At 37.0% G+C, this 25,759-nt stretch overlaps 1 protein-coding gene across 1 annotated transcript in view; it reads left to right on the top strand.

Moving 5' to 3' along the window:
* Window positions 1-4,035: 4,035 nt before the first annotated feature.
* Window positions 4,036-25,759, top strand: part of LOC122816599 (uromodulin-like) — a 257,810-nt gene continuing 236,086 nt past the window's right edge. Inside the window, exon 1 of the mRNA XM_044089502.1 lies at window positions 4,036-4,170. The gene's annotated coding sequence lies outside the window, so the exon portion shown is untranslated. The remainder of the gene's footprint in view (window positions 4,171-25,759) is intronic.

Genomic DNA, 25,759 nt, shown 5'->3' with positions numbered 1-25,759 from the left:
TAATCTTTAGAGCAGTGTAGCTTGGTTTGCAGGGGTTGGAGGCAGATTGTTTATGAGAAGTGTCTGAGGTTGTATTGTGTGTGTTTGGTATAAATTTTGGCAGCAAGTGGTAGAAATGAATTAGGCTGGAGAAGTCTGCAAATAGGAAAGCCTATTAGTAGGTCTATTCTGTGCTGCAATGAGAGCCATTTATCTTTCTTGACAGTGAGATGGTGATGCTAATGAGAGAAGGAGTTAGTGATAAAGCAGCATGTTTTGTTTTCAATAGTCTGTAGTGCAGAGGATTTTTTCTTAGAGGCTGTGGCTATTATAGGTAGTCAATATTCAAGCTGAGATAAAAGGACACCTTTGCCTATAGCTGCCCTGCCTAGGAAGTATAGGTAGGGTGAGATTTTAGGCAAGAAGAGATGAGTTAATGTTTGCATATAGGTATGGAATTTTAGTGACTGCTCAAGCCACAAACCAAGCTACTTGAAGGAGTTGGTTATTTTGATTGGTGTGCTACAAAAGGTAGTGACATTGCTTGTCTTGGGTCATTGTTTAAGTTTTTGAGTGGTAACAAAGAGCATGCATTTTGCTTTTGTGGGATTAAGTATTAGTTTATGGTTAAATAACCAGGAATTGAAGGAGTTAATGCATTTATTTACAGTTATGTTCAAATACAGAGTAGTTGTGGCTGGTTCAAAGATTACTATGTCATCATTGTGGAGGATAAATTACAGAGTAAGAAGGTCATAAACATACTTATTAATGAAAATAGAAAAGAGGAAAAGTGCTAGAGCAAAACCTTGGGATATTCCTATAGAATGAGGTGTGGACAGAGGGAAGGAAAAGTCTAATTTAACTTTGAAGTCTTAGAACCAGGTGATGGATTTTACTAATGCCAATGTTTTGAAGTGAGTGAAGCATCTATAACACTTGTGCATAAATTCTTTGAATCTCCTGATGAGTATACTTATTACAGGTGTGCACTCTGTTTAGATGACAGTACTTATCTTAGAAGTCCAATGGAGTGTCACTTTCCATGCATCTACTCACTTACAACTCAAAGAATTGATGCTGAGCTAAGACAGGAATACAGCCACTAGAGAAACTGTGAGGCAAGCACTGTTATCCCTGAGAAGGATATTCCATTGTCTCACAGAGAGGCTGCAAACAAGGGTTTATTGAGAAAATACACCTTGAGTTGGGAAATTTAATGTAATAGAAGCCTTTCTTAATACAGTGGCAGGTCTGCACAAAAGAGGGGAATGACAGAAGCAAGATGACATATGAACAGATGCCATTGCACTAAAATATGTGTGACATATGTCTAAGCATCCTGCATAGGTAAATCTCTAAAGCTATGTGATAGAAAATTGAAGTAAATTTAAAATGGGTGCAACTGTGAGAAGAAGAGAAGGGGTTTTCATATGTGTGGTAAGTACAGATCTGTTAAGACGCTGTATATTACTTCCAGTGTTATTTATCAGAAAGTAAATGTCAAGACAATTCCTCATAGATAGGAATTCCTTATTTGGTAAACCCTTGACTATCAAAGAATTTGTCTGGGGAAAAAGAACTGATATGGTGGTGATGGAAGGTTAACAATGGTACTAATTCCTTCTGGAAATTTAACCTAGGGGATAGCTCTGATGACATCTAAGCAGCTACAGCGCTGTACAAAAGAGATACCTGCTGAAAAAGTCATGGGAGAAATAGATGAAGGAAACATGGAGGCATTAGTAAAAAATATAGCTTTCTTTCTTGAAGTAGCAAATAAGTTAATGGTCTTTCTTTACAGCTGATAGTTCATAGATTATGGTTCATGGTTATATGCTACGCTAATGACCACCACAGCCTTTATAAGCCTAGCTCTTCAATCCAACCTAATTGTGTCCCTATATATCATGGACATTGATAGGAGGGTCTATGTTACTTGGGAAGTTCATAGAGGTTATGTGGGGGGTATACTAGTTTGGGGATTAGTGCCAGCCTTTGCCTCTGTCTATCAGAGACATGGGGGCCAGACCTGAGGCGAATTTCCAATTTCCCATCCAGTTCAAGGTTACTCTTTAATAGGGTTAGGTATGGGCTCTGCTACATATGTATGAGGAACTTGTTCCAGAGCAGGGGATCCTCTGAGAGACAAATCTGTATCACCAGCATATCTTATTTATATCACAAGCAACATGTAAATCCTTATATCTAGTGTTTCTGATGCTGTTCATGTTGTGGATATGCAAAAGGTCCCTCAGAACTGAATCTGAGGATGCCTTGTATCCAAGGCATAGATGACCTCTCAGTAGCCTGTAGGAGACAAAATATAGGGTTTCACAGTCATCCATACAGAACAATGTGTTTATACCCTGCATTGTCCTGGTAAGGAAGCTTTTTGGATGTTCCAACTGTTGCATATGTTTGGTCAAATATATGTCAAAGGGGGCATTATACTCAATGATGGGTATGATAATGACTGAATAAAGTGGAAGTATGACATTCATGGACCTGGATATCATGCCCTTACTTATCAGTTGAGCAACATAGAATGATTTTGTTACTACCTTGGCCACATGCTGGTCATAAGCCAGAATACTGTCTACATATGTTCCCAGATCACTGACTACTGGATTAACTCTTGGGGGTGTCTTATGGATGGAGCAATTATCCTGGATAGCAGTTTTTCCAAAATGTGATATAATGCATTTCTTGGCATTGAGTTTTAGTCCGTGATTTTGGCACCAGTCATTTGTCTGTGTTAGACCCCTTGCAGCAGCAACTATTTCTGTAATCACTTCACTTACTATTTTGAGGGAATGGTTGTAAATCCTAGACCATAAAGCTATCCATAAGCTGAAAAATCAATAGAATGCATTGCTAATGTTTTATTAATATTCTTATTGTTAATTATAATCAGATGTGCTAGTATCCTAATATAGTGAGCTTTCTGTTTTACCCCCAAAGAATCTTTTACACGTTTAATATGCAATATAAAATAATACTCTTCAAAAGACAAAACTCAGGCATACAAAGGCATTCTAATGCATTAAGCTTTTCATTGACATCTCCTATTCCTTGGTGTTGATAGGTTCCACATCATAGGTTCATAGGTTGGTACCAGGCTATCAGCCCTAGGGTCTATATGAGCCTAGCCATAACAATTCCCTGGTTATTTCTTCCCAAAATATTTACTTCCCTGGACCCCTGTCTAGCAGGTTGACTGACATGATCCCTGGGGTAAATTTCCTATCTCCCATCCAGTCATCAAGTTTCCTTTTGAAGAGGGCCAAGGAGGTGCTCTCCTTGACATGTATGGGTACTCTATTCCAGAGTTTGGGGAGTCTCTGGGTCAGGAACCTATCCCTCCAGTATATTTTGTTCATTGTGATGACAAGGTTTAGATCTTTGGAGCGTGTGGCTCTGAGGGATTGGGATTTCTTTAAGTGTAGCATGCCCAACAGCTCAGGGTTTGACATGGCCTTGTATGGCCTTGTATGTTAAGGAGAGATCGCCTCTGAGTAGACGATATGCCACAGAGTATAGCTGGAATTTTTTTAGATGGTCAGCAGTGGGCATCTGCTTTAGGCCTGCGATTCTTTTAGTGAAATATTTCTGTGGCCTTTCCAGCTGTTGCAGATGTCTTGTGAGGTACATACCAAATGGGATGCTGTGCTCTATAATGGGTCTAATGAGGGATGAGGACAGTGGAACAATGACCTCCTTTTTTTCTGGATGAAAAACCCTTAGTGATGAGGTATGCCACATAGAAATATTTCCTGACTGTTGTGGTGATGTGATTATCAAAGGTGAGACCACTGTCCACCTGTGTTCATAATGAACAATGGCAGGCTTCTCAATTTTGTTATTGTTAATCCTGTAAACAGAATCTGAATCAACACTATTTTTTTAAGTAAAAGAGTTAGATGGATTTCATTTAAAATTAAAATTTAAGATTAATCATCTCAGTCCTTGCTCAGATATGGTAATAAAATAAAGAATCACTAGTTTAAAAAAGTAATTCTTATGTTTGACGTGTCTTTTTCATTTCAGCATCTTCACAATGTGAACTTCCATGTCTTCCTGATGAAGTGTGTGAATCATTTACGGACATACTTAATCAGACCACTAGTCCTCCTGTGACCTATTCTGGCTATGAATGTAACTGCAACTCAACACTGTATGACTATCCAGGTATGGTTACAAACTAATCAGCCTATATCAACACATTTTCTGGTGCTTTAATTGAAAACTGCATCATACAATTACCATAACCGAATGTGAATGGAACATTCTCAAGAGGTAGTTAAAAATGAACTGTATAGCAATTGGTTAGTATCATTGTCTTACCCTAAAACATCAGAAGTACCTAATTTTAATGATTATGTTCCCTATTCATTATCTTTTTCCAAGAATATCTTTGTTATGCACACAACTTTATTGGAAATTGAAGCATTTTGAAACTTTGATGAAGGAACTATTCATAGATGAAATTATATTTCCTGTTACTTTCTTGCTAATAATATGCTGCAATGATTTGTATGAAACAGAATGCATCATAACACTGATTTTTTAAGAATTAGTATGCACCTCTTTCAATGTAAAAGTATTGTGCACCATCTGCCTGCATTCACTTAAAACAAGTAACAATACCATCTTCCTTAGTCTGACAATAGAGGGTTCATTATGTGCATGCATTCTGAGTTTCACATTATAGTCCAAATCTGTATTTATTCCTTCTCTACCTGTATCCTTTGTGACTTGAATCACATCTTGAACTAATCAGATCAGTACTGAAAAATCAAAGTTTTACCATAATGATAGCTTTGTGTAGCCTTTCCCTTTCTTGCTCAACAGATGGATTATTTGATCTGAAAATATCCATTCTCAGATCTTTTTCAAGAGTTTGGATCCAGGCCACTGGCTCCTTTTCTACCCAGAATTCCCTCTAGTCCCTGGATTACCTCAGACTGAGTTTGCCTGCTTGTACCTAATAAGACAAGGCCCTGGTCATAACCAATTGATCAGTCAAGGCAGTTTCAGATGGCAGGCAGAGTGGAAGGGAATATTGAGCTGGATGGCGGAAGAAAAATGGATTTATCATTATGGTAAGCAGATAAATTTCATATCCCATGTTGTCTTTTCCATCTGACTCAGCAAATGGGACAGATTCCCAAGCTACCACAGTGTCCTGTGGGGTTTCAGGGAAGGATATTCTGAAGTATGGTGGAGTAAAAAGTTACACAGGATCTAGATTGTACATCTAGTTTGCAATGTGACACAAAATTATGAACATTAGACCAAGTAGGCACAGCAAAAATCTCATCTGTTGGTACTCTGGCAAAGGATGCAGTAAAGACAGCCACTACCCTAGCTGAGTTAGCCTTTGGCTCGTGCAGTAATGCTAACCCCATTTCTTTATAAACAAAGATGATATAGTTGGACATCTGGGTCTATATCACTTCGATGAAAGAGCATAAGTGTGAACACCATATGTTCGAACTTCTAAGCTCAAAGTGCAAAACCATTGAAGGCTTAGAACAGCAATTTTTTCCCCAGGGAAAAAACCCTGTTACAAGAAACACACACACAACACAAGCACACCAAAAAAAAAGCAATCCACACACATACACTTAAAATCCTACATCTAACCCTACATGAAACTGTACATCCACTACTATCTATCCACTTACCTTAACCCAAACACTAACCCTAAGGTCCGTCACTATCACACACTCACCGAACCTGCGCCCTAACCCTAACTCACCTATCCCGCCCTAACCTTAAAGTATGTCACTATTGCACACACATATCACCCATGCCCTAACCCTAACTCACCTAACCCACGCCCTAACCCTAACGTCCACATAGTCGCACACTTACCTGAACCTGACCCGTAACTTTCCACCACAGTGCTGAAAATAGTGAAGCCACGGAAATGGCCCACTGAATTCTTTCCCTAGGAAAGAATTCAGTATTCCACGGCTTTGCGATAATCAGTTTTCAAACTTCTCACTTCAAACATATGGTGTTCGAAATGCTGAGGTTTCGACAAACTGATCGGAACCCGGACAGACACCTGGACAAAGTCACTTTAGAAACTCCTTGATCCAATTTGGCCTTTGAGAAGGGAAGAAAAAGTTGGCCTGACCAGACTGATTTTCTAATGCATTTGGCGCCATGTAAATTAAATCTGAGTTTTCTATGAACATCCATTACATGTAAAGTTTATTCTCCTTTATTGGTAACTTTGGAAAAAACTGATAAGTTAAGCATCTGGTTAAGTTTTTCTTCCAAAAGCCACTATAGGAATAAAATGAAGACTGATGCACAAAGATATCCTAGCCTTATAAAAAAGAGGTACAGAGGTCTGTGGGATCATTTCTGTAACTTAGAAATCCTCCCAGCTGAGGTAACTGCTATTCCAAAAATGGTTTTCAAAGTAAGGAATTTTAGTTCTGTTGTAGATGCTGATTCAAAGGGGGACCTGGTTAAAGCTTGATGCATGACGTCCCATGGAGGAACTGTATCCCTGATTGGAGGTCTGAGATGGAAAGTTCCTTTAAGAAAAGCCTTCCATGTGAAAGTTGGATATAGCTGCTAACTGTACCTTGATGTTTGAGAACCTAGAGCCTTTCTGAAACAAACATGCTAAGAAATCTAAAATGGATGATTATGGAGTTGAGAAAGTGTCAAACCTTTTAGATGATGCCCAGATAGCATTGTTTTCCCATTTTATAAAGTAAACCTACCTAGTGTTAGTTTTTTCTTATGAAGACGACAGAATACATATAACTGGAGTAGATAGCCTGGCGTCTCTGGCCACCAGTAAAACTGGAAGAGCCATGCAGTCAGTTTCAGTATCTTTATGTCTTGGTGAGGCTGATAAGATAATTCTAGAAAGAGGTCTTGATGTGGAGTTAGCACACATGGAGGGTGTTTCTGATGAGGCCAAAGTGAGGGGAATCCAATTTGCTGAGGCCAAAAGGGCACAATGAGCATTATTGTTGTCTTGTACTAACTCTGAGCCAAAACATCTTTTGATGACTGCCACTCTTGGGAAATTAGGGAAAAATAGTTGCTCCATTTGTGGTTTAGGTGGGAGGCAAAAAGATCACAACAGGGCTGGCCCCAGTGACTCAAAGTCATCATTTTCATTATCTGATTTAGGGACCACTCATGAGGAAGAAGAATGGACCTGCAGAGTTGATCCACCAGAACACTGGAAGTCCCCAAGATGTCTGCTGCAACCAGAAAGTGTTGTGAAGACAGTGCCCACTGCCACATCTGCATGGCTTTCTGGTATAATATGTATGAATGGGTTCCCCCTTGCATGCAGATATACCAGATCACTGGGGAGAGAGTCCTGAAAAGAATGCAATTCTAGGAAGACTTCCCTGATCTCCAAGATGTTGATGTAAAGTCTGTAATGCCTCCACCTCACCCTAGAAGGGAGGGATCCATAGCCACAGTGACTATTGGGAGTTAGAGGGTGAAATGTTAACCTCATGTGACTATCAGGGAGGTCAACCACTAATAAATATGGCTCTTGCAGACTGATGTGAGACAGACTGGGGAATGCAGAGGAATAAAGGAGTTGGAGCAGCATTGACCATTGTACAGATTGTGCCCACTGTAGAAGCCATGGCAACGTTTGCCTGATGTACTGATGTACAGCAATCAACCCCAGCAACCATATAATTTGTTTTGCTGGAGGGCTTGAATAAGATAGGACTTCAGAAGTTATTTTGCAAAGGGATATGATTCAGGATTTTGGAAAGCTGGCAATTTGTGAAATTGAGTTAATTTAGCACCCTATGAACTTTATAGTCAGCAACATCTCCAGATGGCTTTTAGTTAAATTGTTCATGACTGCCAAATAAGGGGCTAAGTGGAGAAAGAAGTCACTGCACTGGATAAGTCAATCCATGGTGGATGTGTTGAGAAGTCAGTTATCTAATAGGCTAACACTAGAACCTTTTAGCCTTAGATACGTTGATGCAACTGCCATGCAGCTGGAGAACAACCTCGGGGGGGGGGGCTGTGATGAAGCCAAAGGGAAGCATTCTGAATTGGAAATGATGGGCTCCCACCCAGAAATGGAGATATCTCCTGGATTGCCTCACTATCCTGATAAGGTAGTAGGCATCCTGGGGCTCTCTCTAGCACATCCAGTTGCCCTTTCTCAGAAAAGGTAGGGCATACTGAATTGTTACCATCTGGAACTTTGCCTGTTTCATAGATTGATTCAGGTAACTTAGGTCAGAACCATAATGAACCTTGAATGGACTCCTCATCCTTGATGGTCTGATGGGACCTCCTGGATCACTCAATTTTCTAGCAGCTTTGCTACTTCTGCTGACTGGGTGGAATGACAAGGATTGTATTTTCCTTTTTTGGAGGGAAAGCAAAAAGAATACTATAACCTGTGGTGATTATCTTCTGCACCAATAAAGTTTGAGTCACAGTTAGCTAGACATGAGAGTGCAGGGATAAGACCCACCTGCAACTGCCTCCAGAGTACTGCCATCAGGCAATCCTTCAGGGTTGCTGAAAGGAGTTTTCATTAAATAGGCCTTAAAATCCTTGATTCCTTGGTCCACCTCTGCTGCTGGGATGACATTCATTAAAGTTATTCCTCCCTCTGTCATGGGACAGTCAGTCAGCAAAAGCATCTTGGTGAAAAAACATGGGATTTTTGAAGCCATAGTTTCTTTCCACCTTGATTCCAGGAAAAGGTCTTTTGGGCATTGGAAAAAATGTATGCCTATGGCAAACAGGATCTTACTGCCTGGTAAGGGAAGGCAGGAAAGAAAAACTCCCAAGGCAATTAAGTAAAGACAGGTAAAATACAACCAAAGCTAAATCAAGTAAATATGAAATATAAAAAAATACTGAATGGCAACTGTTGAGAGAAATGAAGAAAAAATTGGGAAAATGACAATTATCCACAAAACAGCTTAAACGTCAATGATATATCCATTATAGGTTGTTCATGGTTATCTCTTTAAAAGTTGTGACATCTTCAGGCTCTTTAGCACTGGCTGGAGAACAAAATGACCACAGTTTTCAACTTTAACTTTTAATGAAGGCAAACTCTTAGTCCATGCAAATGAACACACAAGCAGTAAATTGTCTACATCAAGCAACTGCAAGAATGTATTTGCCTCAATGTCCTTTAACTCCTACACAGGATAACTGTTAATTTCAATGCTCACGATGCAGTTTATTTGTAACAAACAACAATGCAGTTCACATAACTTAGCTCAGTAAAAACAAAGTCTTCAAACAGTTCATTCTTTCTTCTAGAATGAGGAACTGACTTTCTTCAGTAGACAGCAGGTTTAAACATAAGTTCAGAAATAATAAATAGGTTTCCACTAAGCAGCAAACAGAGATCCTTCTCCTAATGCACCCATAAGTAACAGAATATAGCAGAGCCACAGGGACTTCTAGTCCATACTCCATCCAGTCATAGCTCTCAACCTTTTAGCACAAAAACTCTGGAAAAAGCCAAAAATAATGGGGAGGGCAAAGCCTGAAAAAATAGGGACATAGTTTAAATATTGCTGTTATAAATTTAGAAAGTTGCTAGAATAAAAGGTCTTGCATTATTGTACATTTTCTGAAGGATTTGAAGTCTGAAACTCAAATGTCTGTCATTATTTATTGAATTCAATCCTCAGTGATTTGCCACACAAAATCCAGAAAATCACAAATTTTATGAGGTACAGACCAAAAATATGAGCCAAAAATCTGGACATTCTGCAAAAATCTGGACAGCTGAGAAGTATGCAGCGAGTCTTACATTCATAAGTTTGCTTAGAAAGTAACCCTCATCTTTTCCAGGGAAAATTCTAGCACTGCTAAGTTCTAAACAAAATTCATCTAATAAAACACTCCTCTTCTTCTGCACTAGAGGAAACAACTACTTCCCCAATGTAACCTTTTCTTCCCTCAAGCAGAGAATCATTAAATCACTCTCTTACTTCATCTCCACTCTGCCTTTTCTTCTTGAAGGAGTTAACTTACTGTCTTACAACAGCCACTAAGGCTTCTCAGGGTGTGTCAAATCAAGTCAAGAATGACCAAGCTATACTTCAGCTACAGTTTATCCATGGACCATGAAATACAATGCACCTCCAGTGCAGAACTGTGGAGTTGCTTAACCATTGTATGTAAGCTATGACTGTTTACATTATTGTGCATAGAGCCTGAGTGATCCAAGACTTTAAATTTAAATGCTTAGTGGGCCTATGCTTCACCGGTAAAGTATTCATTTTTTTCTCTATATTGTAACAACCATGGAAGCAGGGTATGATGAGTTGCTATTGTAAAATGGCATCCTTACAAATAATACATGAGAAAAGAAACACCCAACTTAATCAAGAAGTACTCTTTTACAGTTGCAGCATATTTAGCCTATTGAGGTCTGAACATATGGCTAAGCATGCAAACAATGTGTTCTCACAAACAGCAGTTATACCAGGCAAGCAAATACAGGAAGCAGAAAATGTCTATTCATATATAACATTAAGCAGACACACTTAAAAGTTCTTGTTGTCTTTTATATTATAAGCAATTAATAGTCCTCGTTGCCTAATTCAGTCCGGGTAATATATGATAAACTAGGTGTAAAATCGGATACACTAAAGAATTTCGAAGTACTGAAATGTCGAATTTCAGTACTTCTAGACTGAATACGTGAAAGTGCAGTTACGCAAAACTGCACTATGTCGAGTGCGGAAATGTTGAATCTGCTATCGTGGTGTCACATTCGTGATGTGCAGTGCGGTTTTTGGATTTATCTGGAGTTTCAGGTAAGTGGTGTTTGTATAAGGGTATTGGCTAGGGATTTTAGTGTGTGTGAGTGTGTGTAGTGTTGTTTTTTGTGCGTCTGTGTGCTTAGTGCGACCTTGGAGTTAGTATATATAAGTAGGGGGGTGTGGGGGGTGCAGCCCCCCTGTTTATAGGTAGGGTAGTTGTGTGTGTGTGTGTGTGTGTGTGTGTGTGTGTGTGTGTGTGTGTGTGTGTGTGTGTGTTGTGTTTATGTGTGTTGTTTTGTTTGTTTTAGTGTAGTCAGGTAGGTGTGTGTGCGTGTGTGTGTGTGTGTGTGTGTGTGTGTGTGTGTGTGTGTGTGTGTATGGTCGCAATTGTGCTATTTGTGGTTTTAGGTGTTCGGGTATTTGGGTGTTCGACTATTCAGTGTCGAAATACTGAAATTTGACATTTCAGTATTTCGAGATTGTGTAATGAATCCGTAAAATCATGTCCACCAAACCAATTGTTAAGATTATCCTTAAAGGTAGTCAAAGTAGGACTTTACTTTACCTGTAGTGATAACTTATTTCATGAGCTAGGAATATGTTGATTTAGGAATTTATCCCTCCAGCAAGCCTTATTTATTTGTTGAGGTAGGTTTAGGACCCTAGTAAAGGTATTCCTAGAGTAATTGCTTTTGGTAAGAAATGAGAAGTCAAATGGGACTAAGTCTTTTCATGGCTTGTAAAGCAATACACAAGTCATATCAGAGCAGTCAAGAGGCTACTAATTAAAAGGCAAAGTTGTCATAATCTTTCAGGATTGCTGAATAATTTAAGGTATTTTATTTTCTTGGTAAAAATCATTGCATCCTTCCCAGTTGAGTGGTACACTCAGATTTGTCCACATCAAGGGGGCACTATTTATCAGTGTCATTTATTGACAAATGGTGGGTCTGATAAGGGGAAAGTACAGTCTTAAGATAGTTTTTTTGGATCATGAAGATATCCAATAGGAAATTAAGTAGGCTAGAACAGACTTTCTGGCTATGGTGGAAAGATGCTGTTTAAAAAGGCTAGTCCATATTAAGCACCTAGGTTTCCTTTGGTGTCTGAAATGGAGTACCTCTTGTATGAGGTGAGAGCAGATTTTTTGTTGAATACCACTGTGATGCACTTTTTTGCTTTACACTTCAGCTCACCAAGTATGCATATATTCCAGCCCTTGTTGGAGCTGTTTATTATCAGTGGACAAGCAGATAACAGTGCTCATCTTGCAGTAATCAGCATATTTGGTCACCCACACTTCTGCTAAATTGGCTTGGATGACTGCAAAAATAAATACCAAGTAGGGGAAGGCCAAACACTAATCCCTGTGGTACCCCACTAGTGACCATTTTACATTCAGAGACTATATTGGCAACTTTCACAACATGGGGTCTGTTGGATAGCTAATTGTAGGATTTAGATAAAATTTGCTTACTGCATCAGTTGTGCCAGTATTAGGGATGATGACAAAAGCCTTAGCCAAATCAAGATAAGCAGTGTGTGCATGGAGTAACCTTTGTCCACAGGTTTGTCATGAAGTACTCACTACAGAGTGTTGTATTTGGTTGACACAGTGGTACTAATAGGCCTAATAGAGAAGAAAAGTGTTTGTGATCAGATTTAACTAGTCATAAATATTACAGGCGTGAGGTACAGATAGAGACTACAGTGATAAGGATCAGGTTAAGAATATTTTACAATTTAGTAGGTAGTTTTACAAATTGTTCTGGTGCATTAATTAAAATCCGCCAAAAGTTTAAAAGCCATATTATCAATACACATGTAATATAATAATATATACAATAGTAATATATGCAGTAATATATCACGGTGGGTAAAACCTCTTGGTGTAACTAACTATATCCATATAATAATCTAAAAAATAAAAATAAAAAATAATAATAAATATAAATATATGCACTTCACTTGTGTGATAAAGTTAAAAATCAAAATAAACAAACTAAGAGTAATTTACTACTCTAAAAAAAAAAAAGGTTTTATACTTATAAAATCATTGAGACCAGGTGGTCTCGTGGAATCCACGTTATGTTTTGTTTACCATTTACTATTTTTTTTTTTTTCCATCATGCCCAATCCCAGTGACATCTATCTGTTCTACAATGGAAAACAAAAAAAAAAACAAATCCCTTGCCTTTATCCAAGATGTGTCTGTACAATGCATTTTTTGGTGTCCCTTTTCTATTTTATGCAATGCAAGTGTTCTGTAATCGTGTCTCTCTCTCTATCTTGCCTATGTAATGTTAACCCCATTCATTGTTATTGTATAATATATGTATCAGAAAGTGTATTTTTGGGTAAAATCTTGATTTAAAATTGTGATGGTATTAAGCAAAAGTGTTGTTCTGGTGCATTGGCATTAACAAAATTTAGGAAACACTGGGCATATCTATTCTTAGAGGTATAAGTTTAGCAGCTGATGCTTGGATGAGTAAATTCCCCTAGAAAAAATGTATTTTATCTTATAATAAACCCTTCAATAGTATTAATGTAATTTTCATGATGTGATGCTTGGGGGTGGACATTGATGGGAATCTATAACTAGCAATGAAATAATAACTGGACTTGCAAGAGTGATTTGTATCTCCGAGATTTTCAAGGTAGGGTAATGGGTAATTTGACAAGAGGTGATGGTGCTTCAGAGAATGATATAACCTCTTCCATAGTTAGCCAAGGACCATATCTTTCTCTATATATTCCTGGGATATGACAATACACAGGCCAACTGCAGGTTAAGCAGTACTCACAATAAACTGCCTCTACAAGTCAGGCACAGCCACCATGGGTGAGAAACAAAAACTCCTCTTTAGATTCATGAAGATTGTTGTATGGTCAAAGTATTGGACCTTTTAGAAAGAGTTAGTCTTAGTAAGTTCTATCAAAAGATAATCTATCTTAGGAAACTTAGTTATAAACTTATAGCAATAGCTTTACAGTTCTACTAAAGTGATAACCAGCTTCACAGAAAGTGATTACAAATATTTTGGACTGCTTCCACTTTGGTCAGTTGTGGGCTTATAGCTTTCCTTCCAGTGACACATCCCAATTACTTCAGTTCAGAAATTCTTATTTTATATTTTGAGGCATTAGTTGTCCACTTACCATACAACATGCAGCACTGCTTTCACCTTAGGCAAATGGCAGCCACATTGCTCAAAAAAATGTTCCATGTTCATTTATAGTTGGTCCATTCCTAGATCTAATCTTAAAAAAATTAATTTTGATCGACACACTTTATGACCACAGTAATTTTATTATTTCTTGTTCATGTGTCATGTTGAGAAGATATGGAATAAGCATCCAGTCTCTGGGTTTGTCAAGCATCTGTAGAGCCAGATTAGGTCCCCATTAATTCCCTATAGTAAACAGAAACAAAAGTTACATTTTTTTTTCTAAGTCTAGTTTCATAGGACATATTTCCCTAATCTTTTTTTTTGTAAAAACCTTTTCTACTTTTTCCAATCTAAATTGTGATTTATTTAAAAAAACAGAACCGTATTCGATTAATGATCTAATAATTGCCTTATGGATTGGAATCATAATCACTTCTTCCCTCATGGAAACAGTTCTTAGCAATGTTATTATTACAGACAATGCAGTCCACAAGATTTTACTCACCTACCCTCTAAAACTAACTTTATTATCATTAATAATAGCTAGGTCTTCATATGCATTATACTCCTGAATTATAACATTATTCATGCTTTATGGGTTGCCTGCACTATGTCTACCCATATGCAGCTCCTTGCACTTGGATTCATTAAAGTGCATTCATTAATCTATGCCATTCAAATAAGGTATCTAAGTGATGTTGATCTTCATACTGATCTCTTACCTCAGCTTACTGAACATTAGGATTCCGAGGTGGTACAGTGGTAGCGTTGTTACCTCACAGCAAGAGGTTCTCCTGTTCGATTCTTGGCTTGGCTTGGGAGTGCCTCCTGAGCGGAGTCTGCATGTCCTCCCCATGGTTGGGTAGCATTCAAAAGACATGCATGCGTAAATGGGTGTGCCTTCGTTGAAGGTTGGGCATCGAGCTGGCACCTCAGCGTTTCGTAAAAAATCTACTGCCAATCATTAGCAGACTGGAGTTCCACTGTGGTGACCCCTTACTGGGAAAAAGCTGAAAGACAAACAACAATCAGCAATCTTCCCTAATCAACATGTATCCATAACTGGAAATGAGAATATTAAATATGAAATAAAAAGGCCGAAGACTGAGCCTTGTTAATCACCCCTAAGAGGTCTGATTTCATTTGATTTATATACCTGCATACTTACTTTCACTGTCTTGTCAATTATGTCAGTTTGCTAACCATCTTATTAGACAGTTATTAAAGGCTTTAATAATTTATTGATGAGGAACTCAGTCAAAAGTCTTTGATAAGTCTTAATAAATCACATCAACTGGAAGATTCAAATCCAGTAATGCTAATGCATCAGTATAAAAATTTACCAGGTTTGAAATAGTAGACCTACCCATTGTAAACCCATAAAGATGACTGCACAATCCAAACATGCCACAATATATGGTGATGGAATACAGCAGGAGCTTCATGTAAGTGACATGGCATAACCTGACATTAAAAGAGGACATCTAGAGTAGAATATGTTTCCCTGGACTGCAAAATTACAGGTGTTTGCCAGTACCCTTTTGTAACATCAAGTATGGTTAATTATTAGTTTTTACCAAGCCCTTCTATCAATTCCTCTATTCTAGGTATTAGCCTAGGATCACACTTTGCTATGTCATTTACATGCTAGGTATCTCTACAAAATCGTAATACTCTAACAGGTTTGTGAATCGGTCAATATTGCTAATCCAAAAACTATGTGATTCTGCAGTGACCAAATGTTTTAAATCTTTCTTTACCTCCAGATTTACTGCTTGGTTAGTCCTGCCTGGTAAAATAGGAAACATATAGTTATTTCACTTCCAGAATTCCTGTACCTCACTCCACTGATACACTGATAATGCTTCATCTGTGTGCACTTCATGGTTAGAATTCCTGCCACTTCAAATTCTGAATTCTCAACCTCCATTTTGTCCTTGGTTATGTTTGCGAAAAGTACTTATTTTTCCTTATATGGCCTTAAAACATTAAGGTGATATATTTGTCTGGATTTACAAATCAATGGCTATTTTATTCTGTAAGCTGTATTACCTAGTTTTTCAAGCATTTCATGTGGTTCCTGCTACCTAGATATGTGTTCTTAGGGGTTCCAGTCACAATTTCAAAACAGCAAAATGTTGAGTTTCAAAATTTCGAGTTCAGAATGTCGAGATCTTGGAATCTCGAAATTGTGAACCCCCTCGAAACACCCCCTAACATATGACAGACATGTGTATGCAGGGGGCAAGCTCCCCTGCACCCCCACACCCCCTCAACTTAAATATACCAACTCTGAGATCGCACTACAGCGAGGAAAAGGGAAATTTCCCAGTCTGCTTTGCATGCCGATCTCCGTTCAGGATTTCAAAGTTGTAAAACTTTGAACATATAATCTTCGATCATATGACATTCAAAGTTTTAAGCTTCAAAATTCTGAATATAACCTGTTCTTTAGCCATAGAAACTGAGACTAATATCATGTTGCCTTATTGAAACTTTCTCTGTCAGCAGCTTTAGTATAAATGTACAGCTGTGCCAACAGAACTTGATCTAATTGTTCTCTAGAAATAAAAAAAACAGTAAAGATAAGGTAAAAAGGGAGTCTCAATGTTCTCAGCTTAATTCATAACGTTTCTTAAAATTGGTTACAAAGTCTAATTAAATCATTCAGTTAGCTTATCCATCTGGGGTTGGTACACAGAAGTACAGAGCTGACTGATAAAAATACGCATTTACGTTAGGGTCTTTACATAAAAGGCAGTCCAGTTTTACTTTTTCCCTAATTCTATTTTCCTATCATCTAAAATGATCTTTTTTTCAGAGGAATCTACAGTGGGATCTTAAGGAGACTGCTGTGAACCTCAGCAGATATCACCTACAAAACAATAGTCTGGGCAGCTACAGGAGAAAAATGGAAAACATTTGATAGAACAGCCCAGTGTTAACTGGACAGAACTCAAGAATGAGAAACATATATAGAGGTTTGATGCTAGTCCAGTATCATGGCTTTGAGGAAAACAGGGCACTCCCTTTACATCATGGGAGCACTGGGGTAGGTAATGAAGATGGCTACTACTGTCCATTTAAAGGCAAATTATCTTGCTGGAAAAAAAATAGCAACAGTACGTGAGGAAAGTGTAAAACTGCTTTTCTTCTCATCTAGTTTACTTTGCCTACAGTTCAGACTGAATCAAACTGGATATCTGTAAACCAATTTATCCTTAAACCAAAGAAAACTAGGTTACTACTCTTTCTCCCTAAAAACCTTAACCACATAAAGTCTTTCTTCTCCATACTATCAAATACAGGTGGACACCAGTACAAAACTCTTAGATGTTACTATAGATGATAGACTAACCTTTGATTTACACGTCAATAATTGTATCCAAAAAACACATCTCAAGCTAGGACACCTCTATAGAAACAAAAAATATCTTACCAAAACAGCAAAACTAACCCTTTCAAATGCCTTCCTCATACCCACTTTACTTTATAGTTCCCAAATTCTCACCAGCCTCAACACTGGACTACTAAACAAGTTAGAAACAACTTATAACAGGATGTCCAATTTGTTGCCCAAAATTCTTACAGGTCCCATCACTGTCTCTCACTAAAAGAACTACATTCGCTAGAATTACCTAACCTGCTTCAATATAATCAGTTTCAGATTATTCATGCCATTCTCTACAAACCCTCTTTCTATCCAACTATCTCATCTCTAATCTTTCATTACCTACCCACTAGATTACTCTGCAGTTCTGAACAATGCCTACTAAAAATCTACAAACCAAGGACCAAAATGGGTCACCTACTCTATAGCTTTAACCCTTCCAAGGCCTGGAATAGCCTACAACTAGATATAAGATCCCTTGAACACCCCAATCAATTCAAAACTGCTACAAAAATACCTTCATGAAAAATGGACTTGCCAATGTAATTATCCCCTGTAAACACCCCCCATAACCTTCTACTTTTCTTCTCTCTTCCTTCCCTTCAATAAACAAACTTACTACTTTATCTTCTCCTCTCGGTACATCACTGTGCAAACATAACTAGTAAAATATTTCAGCTATGTAACTATTGCACTATTATGTATATAATATGTAATTATGAATGTATCTCTCTGATGAATTTATTTCTATGTATTTCACCTGCCACAGTTTAATGTATGACACTGTAATGCAATAATGTGTGATACTGATGAATGTAATGTGTGGCACTGTAATGCAGTAATCTGTGGTACTGATGAATGGTGTGGCACTGTAATGCAGTAATCTGTGGTACTGATGAATGTATTTCTATATGTATTCAATATGTAAAATTTCTATTTTCTGTTGGAGCGTTTCTCCTCGGGCCTCCACTGAAAATGGGTATTTGTAGCCCAGTCGGACAAACCCGGTCAACAAATATAAAATAAAATAAATAAATTTAATATATCTATATATATATATATATATATATATATATATATATATATATATATATATCTATATCTATATATATATATATATATATATATATATATATATATATATATATATATATATATATATATATATATATATGTGTGTGTGTGTATGTTCATGCATACATTCAAGGGCCTTCACTAGGGTGTGTTGCTATGGCAGTGGCATTTTGCAGACCCAGTCCACTTGTATTTGACCGTAAAATTGCAGAGAACTGGAGAGTATTCAAGCAGGAATACAACATATTTATACAATCAGCTTTCTCAGAAAAAGATGCACATACAAAGGCTTTTAGTTTACTTAACTTATCAGAGTCTGAGGCCATTGAAAGGGAGCATTTGTTTGTGTATGTACCAGCAGTATATACAGGAGAGGGGGAAAACTGCCATATTATTGTACTGGTTGAGTCAAGAGAGGATAGTGAGTGTTTGAAACATAAATTCAGAGAAATGTGCATCCCCCAAACAAATGTTACATTAGACAGCCACCTATTTTGTATAAGAGACCAAAAGCCAGGAGAAACTTTTGCAGCTTATATCACTGGCCTGAGAAATAAAGCTAAAGCATGCAGGTTTGATGACTTGAAAGATGAGTTAATAAAGGACATGCTTGTGTATGGTGTCAATAATGCTGCAGTGAGAAAGATTTTGCTTTATGACAGTGATTTAACATTGAGCAAAGCTATAGAGATTTGTCAAATCCATGAGTTTACAGAAAGGCACACAAGTATGCTTGCAAATTATAAATGTATGGTTTCAGCAGGCTCTAGAGCAAACGTAGACAGCATGCAGCACATGGCTAGCAAAAGCAGTCATAAGCACATGGCAGCTGCAGCCCCTGCAGGTTTCACAGGGAGAAGCCGTAAGTTTCCAGCAAGTTCTAAGACTAGCTTAGTAAAATGGACATGCTTAGTACAGTACAAGGGTGAATAAGCAAAACCCAAGTCAAGCTTTATTGTTAACTGTCGTAGTTGTGGTCCTCATTCAGTAATAAAGAAAGGTCACTTCAAAAAGCAAGTTGATTATGTAGAAAGCTGCAGCCCTACTTGTTATGTAGAAGTGTCAGTGGTTGGTGAAAAGGTTAATGCAGTAGATTTGTTGGCAAAGAACAGAGTGTTCTGTACTGTCCTAAATTATGGTAAGCTCACGGAACTCAAAGTAGACACTGGTTCAAAGTGTAATGTCATGTCAGCAGAAACATTTGCTAAAGTGAGAGTTGATAAGCAACTTAATTTGACTAGCTGTGCGAAGCGTGTTGCGTATAGAGGTGAAGAGATTCATACTGAAGGCTCAGTAATGCTTTCATGCTATTCGGCTAGGAATAATTCTAGGTCTTAGAGACAGTTTGAAAATGAAGCTGCCTTTTTTAACCAAAGAAGTCTATCATGTAAGCACATGTCCTATTTCCATCTTCACCGATACCATTTTCTCAGAGAATGCTGATGTTTTCGATGACAGGTTAGGCAAACTCCCAGTTGTGTACTCCATGAAAATAGACCCAGAGGTCAGTCCAGTGGTCAGACCAGCAAGTAGAGTCCCAATAGCTATGCAGAATAAAGTCAAAGTCCAGCTGGATAAGATAGTGCAGCAAGGTGTAATTTGTCAAGTCACAGAATCAACTGAGTGGGTATCCTTCATGGTAGCTGCTCATAAGAAGAGCTTAGATGAAATCAGAATATGCATCGATCCAAGAGACTTGAACAAAACATTAAAGAGATTTCATCCTCCTATGTGTAGAGTTGAGGATGTCACTGCCCTGATGCAAAATGTCACAGTTTTTTCTGTCTTGGATGGAAAGAGTTCATTTTGCCAAGTAATGCTTGATCACAAATCTTCACTACTGACTATATTCAGTACTCTATTTGGCAGATACAGATTCCTCAGGATGCCTTTTGGTATAAATTCTGCAAGTGAAGTCTTTCAACATGCAATGGAGCAAACTTTTCCGGGTTATCCATGTGCCACAATTGTCGATGATTTACTCGTTGGAGGCAATGGAGAAACAGAGCATGACAAAAACATCAGAAAAGTTCTGAAGAGAGAGAGTGTGAAATGAACTTGAAGCTCAGTCCTCTGAATTGTCATTAATTCACTAGTACTGGTTTACGACCTGACCTATCTAAGCAAGCAGCCATTCTTGAGATGCCAGCCCAGACAGTGTCCAATCCCTACAGTGTTTCCTTGGTATGGCTAACTATTTGGGCAATCAGTGAGTTATCAGCACCTTTGAGAGAGCTGACATACAAAAATGGTGCCTGGTCATAGATAGAACAACACCAGAGAATGTTTGACAACCTCAAGCAAAGAATTTCCAGCCCACATACACTGAGATACTATAATGACAGCAAACCAGTCATTCTTTCTTGTGACATTTCAAAGTTTGGTTTTGTTGCAGTTATTCTCCTGGAAGGCAGACATGTTGCCTATGCATCTCGAACTCTTATTCAAACTGAAATGCAATATTCTCAGATTGAAAAGGAACTTTTGGCAATTGTGGTTACATGTTCTGTGTTTCATGATTATATTTATGGCCATGTTATTCTGATTGAGAATGATCATTAGCCTCTAGTTACTATCTTAAATAAGCCTATGCATACAGCTCCAGCAAGATTGTAAAGAATGATGCTCAGATTACCAAAATACAGCTTCCATATGGTTTAAACAAAAGGCAAACTTCTTTATCTGGCTGATACCATATCCAAATTGCCCAGAAATACCACAGAACAGCTTGATGCAGAGAATTTTGACTTCAATGTCATGGAAGTGCATACATTTTCTACCACAACACTAGATGAGCTGAGAGATCATACAATTACCGATCCAGTTTTGCGAAAGCTCAACCACTTCATTAATGTCAGATGGCCATCAAAGCAATCTTTTGTAGAGTCAGAAGTGCAACCTTATTTTACTTACTGAGATGAAATGTTAATGGAAGATGGTATCATTTTCAAAGGTCATAAAGTTATTCCTACTTCCTTAGCACATGAGTATATTCAGATTTTACATCGTGGCCACCCAGGTTCTACGAAGAGAAGGGTGAGAGGGCTAGTATTTTGGTCTTCTCTATCGAAAGACATTGATAAAGTGCTTTCCTCTTGTTCAGTATGCAGTAGTACTAAACCACATTTGCAAAGAGATTCACTTCAGCTAAGGCAAATTCCTGAACTAGCCTGGTTAACTGTAGCTACTGATATATTTGAGTTGAACAATCAGCATTACTTAGTGTTGGTAGAGTCTTACTCAAACTGGTTTGAAACTGATTTGCTACCTAACTTAATGTCTAGTACTGTTATCACAAAATTGAAACATAATTTTTCAGTCCATGGTAGTCTGCATAGAGTTATCTCTGACAACAATACCCAGTTTGCCAGTCAATTATTTCAGATATTTGCGAAAAAGTGGGACTTTGTCCATATTACTAGCAGTCTGGAAAACCCACAGTCGAATGACATGGTTGAGCATGCAGCTCAGAGTGCTAAGCAATTGTTTGAGAGGTCAAAGCATAATAATACTGATATCTTTTTGAATCTACTCAATCTTGGAAATATTCCCTGTGACAACCTACTTGGCTCGCCTGCTCAGAGACTTCTATCTAGGCAAACTAGAACAACCTTGCCTATCATTTCCAGCTTATTGGTGTCTAATGCTAAAAACAACAGAGCAGTTAAAGCCTAATTGTTTAGAAAGAGATCTTTTCAGAAGTCCAGTTATGACAAATAGCAGATTTCTTCATCCATTAGAAAAAGCAGAGATAGTGAAGATGCAAACAGCGAAAGGCTTTGATTGGATGTGACAGATATAAGTGTCGAGCTGAGATCCTATGTAGTACAATCTGAGGGTATGGAATACAGGAGAAACCGCAGGCATCTTCTTCCTGTGTCAGAATTGATATCATGGCATCATATCTGTGATACAAACTCTAGATCTCAGAGCAATCCACACAATGTTCCGAGCGCAGAAAGTCTCTATCTACTCCCATTCCTGGTGATGTCCCTGATATCCCCAAATATGAACATTCAGCAGAGACAGTCCCTGTTGCTAGACCTACTTCCAATTTTTATATCACATGATTTGGTCATATTTCTAGACCCAGTGTGAAATACACAGTAACCTGGACATGATTGCTTTATATGTATTTAATTTTGTATAACTGCATGTCAAAGGATCATTTCTGTACAATTGCATGTCGATCAATGTTATTTATGTATGAGCTATTTCTCAAAGAGGAAGTATGTAGAACAGAGCATGTGTTGTAACATTAAGAAGCATTTTCAAGTGTAGGCAAGCACATATAAATAGGGAGCACGTGCAGGCAGCAGTGCTATTTTGAGAGAACAGCCAGAGTGTGAGCATGTATGAGTGTGGCAGTCAGTCTGTTAACAAATTTACTTAAGTTTAAGTTACAACAACCTTAATCCAGATGTGTCTGTGTATAATAAAGTTGCATGAACCAAACACACAACTGTTCCTCTGTTTTGTCCTGACTAGACGAGTGATAACGACCTCTCATAATGTTGAACTAATCGGCAAAATGTGGAACATTTACTAACAGCATACTAACAACTTCAACTAGGTTAAAATGTGAAATTTTTATTTATAGATTAGCTAGTTTAATTAATTTATATGATTCAGTTATGTTTACCATGGATATTTTAAAAAATTGCTAACACTGAATGTATGATAGACCCCTTCAATGTGGAACTTCTAGGAACATGAACTTTTTAAGACCCCAGATGAGGAACATTCTTCATAATGAGGTACACTTCAGACGTATGCTCCCTAGTTTTACATATTCTTCCTTTTCACTTACTGCTCCTCCTATATCTGCTAAGTCAATGCCTATCCTCAAAACAGTTGCAGTATCATCACTTTCTTCCTCAAACATCTCCAGTAGCTGCCATTCATCTTCTTCTTTTCTATAGTTTTCTATGGGTATAGTATTATATTTGGATTAGCCTTACTTTTAGTCCTAGTTTGATTGTAGCACTTTAAAAAAACAGCTTTTTATTGCATTTTAAACTAACATAAACAATAACTACAAAATCCAACCATTAAATAAATGACAAATAATATACAAACTACATAACAAATATTGACATTAGACTGCAAAAGTAATACTTTTCTAATAGATATTTAAGTTTTTGCCAATATATTTTTATGAGTAATATTCATAGTTCATTTATACATAGTTTGTAGTTCTTTGTTACATACATTTTTTGCTAGACAGATAAATTGTGAAAAAGACAGGATATATTTTTTTATTTTTCCAATTCATTGTAATAACTTTTCTGGCAATAGCCAGGATTGACCATAAGACAGGCACCTGTGTTCTAGGAATAGGATCTGGAATTGGAACATCAAACAAAGTCAAAGAATCTGTAATATTGCATTTATCTGACCATAAAGCTTTAGTGAAATTTCCAAATTATTTCGAAAATGAGACAACCATTCCAAAATTATGGGTCATTGTTATAAGAATGAAAGTGTATATGTGCGACTACATAAAAGTCGACAAATAATGCATGAAAACTAAAATTAGCGGACAGCCACGTAAAGCAAATTTTCCCCTAGGGAAAAAACGTATGCAGTCATTTGCAAAAAAAATAAATAAATAAATAATTTAACATCATAAACAGGTGGAGAGCTTTACACCCCACACCCCCCAATGTGGGGGGCTGTGTCCCCCACACCCCCCTAATTAAATATACCAACTCTGAGATCGCACTATAGGGAAGGAAAGGACAACTCCGTGAAGTTGGCCAACCATCTCCTTGCCCTATGACATATTCATCGAATTGCTTAAATGTGATTCGATGAATATGTGTCACTGTTTCCATATTTGCTTAGAAGCATTTTTGTACTTCTAATATAGACCCCACAATTATATGTTTCTAGTCTGATTCCAGAGCACTATTACATTTCCCACATCTTAGATTTTCTTTTTTTTTTTTTTTTTTTAAAAAGCTATTTTGTGGTGTTAGAAAACTCCTGCATAAAAACCTCCAGGCAAAAATTATCCAAGAAATAGATGATGTGAATTTACTTGCAGATTTTAAATACAACTTTTTGGTTACCTTCTGAGAATATTCCTTTTTTAATTTTGTAGAATAGCCCCAATGAGACACATCAAAGCCCATAACTTCAGATCATAATATTCTATAAATTATTGACAGAAATGATTTTTTTTTTCTGTATATATCAATATTAATTTGGAAAAAAAATTCTAATATTTTAGGGGTAGGTTTAGTATTCATAGCTAATGATATTTGCTAATTATTATTTAAGAATTATCTTAAAGTCAGTATACTCAACTAATTATTTTTACTTGTATGTTATCTATCTAAAAGCCTTTCTACAGTATTTGTTTTATTTCCATATAAAAGTTGAAACCAGAATTTTAGATTGTTTTCTCTATGATTAGTTATTATATTTACATTAAAAGATTCCAGACATCCAGTAGCATAAGCTATAGGAAACATCAAAAACAACAGTTGTTTGACCAAATAATTATTATCCATTGCTGTTTTAAAAACATTTAATATATGTTTAATACCAAAAGTATAAATGGTAGAATTTCTATTATTCATACAATATTCTTTTAGAAACTAATATGCTATATTAATGCTTGGTGAAACATTAAAGTTTATATCAGATATAGCATTGGAAATTAGATTTACTTCATGCAAGAATTTCCAATTTGAGCTATAAGTTGAATTTAACCAAGGACTTGCAATGTTTAAAATAGCAGATTTAATATAAAGATCAATATTAGGCAATCCAGTGCTACTCTCTTCCCAACTTTTTATATGCCAGTCATGATATTCTTGGTTTTGGGGGGTACCATAAAATGTTAATAGTATAGAATGTGACTGTTTAATATTTTTAGCGGGTAGTAAGAGCAGTGACTGAGCAAGGTATAATATTTCTGGCAAGATTATAATTTTGTTAATATAAGTCTGCCTTCCACTGAGAAGTAAATTTTATTCCAAGTTTCAACTAGTTTTGATATGCTATTAACTATTTTTTTTATAATTTACTTCAACTGATTCCTTCCATTTCTTTTTATATTAATTCCTATCAATTTAATTGCTTATTTTCCCAATTAAATTCATTAAATTGGTGGTTACTTTTTTGTTTATCAACATTGTTTCTATTTTATTATGGTTAAATTTTAGACCAGAAATTTTATCAAATAATTTTATTGATTTAACAATATTTTCTAATGAAGATTCAACATTACTAGTAGTTTACAAAATATATTCTGCAAATACTTGGATTTTAGAATCATAATTATCATCAATAGAGAAACCCTTTACTCCATTGTTTTTTCTGATGTATGTGGCAAAGGGTTCCATCAATAAGGCAAGCAATGATGAATA

Source organism: Protopterus annectens, chromosome 1.part1 (genome assembly GCF_019279795.1).
Source record: "Protopterus annectens isolate FY-2018-M chromosome 1.part1, PAN1.0, whole genome shotgun sequence".
Classification (NCBI taxonomy): Eukaryota; Metazoa; Chordata; order Ceratodontiformes; family Protopteridae; genus Protopterus; species Protopterus annectens.
The sequence above is the reverse complement of the archived record's forward strand: the minus strand, read 5'-3'. Positions and strand labels throughout refer to the sequence as shown.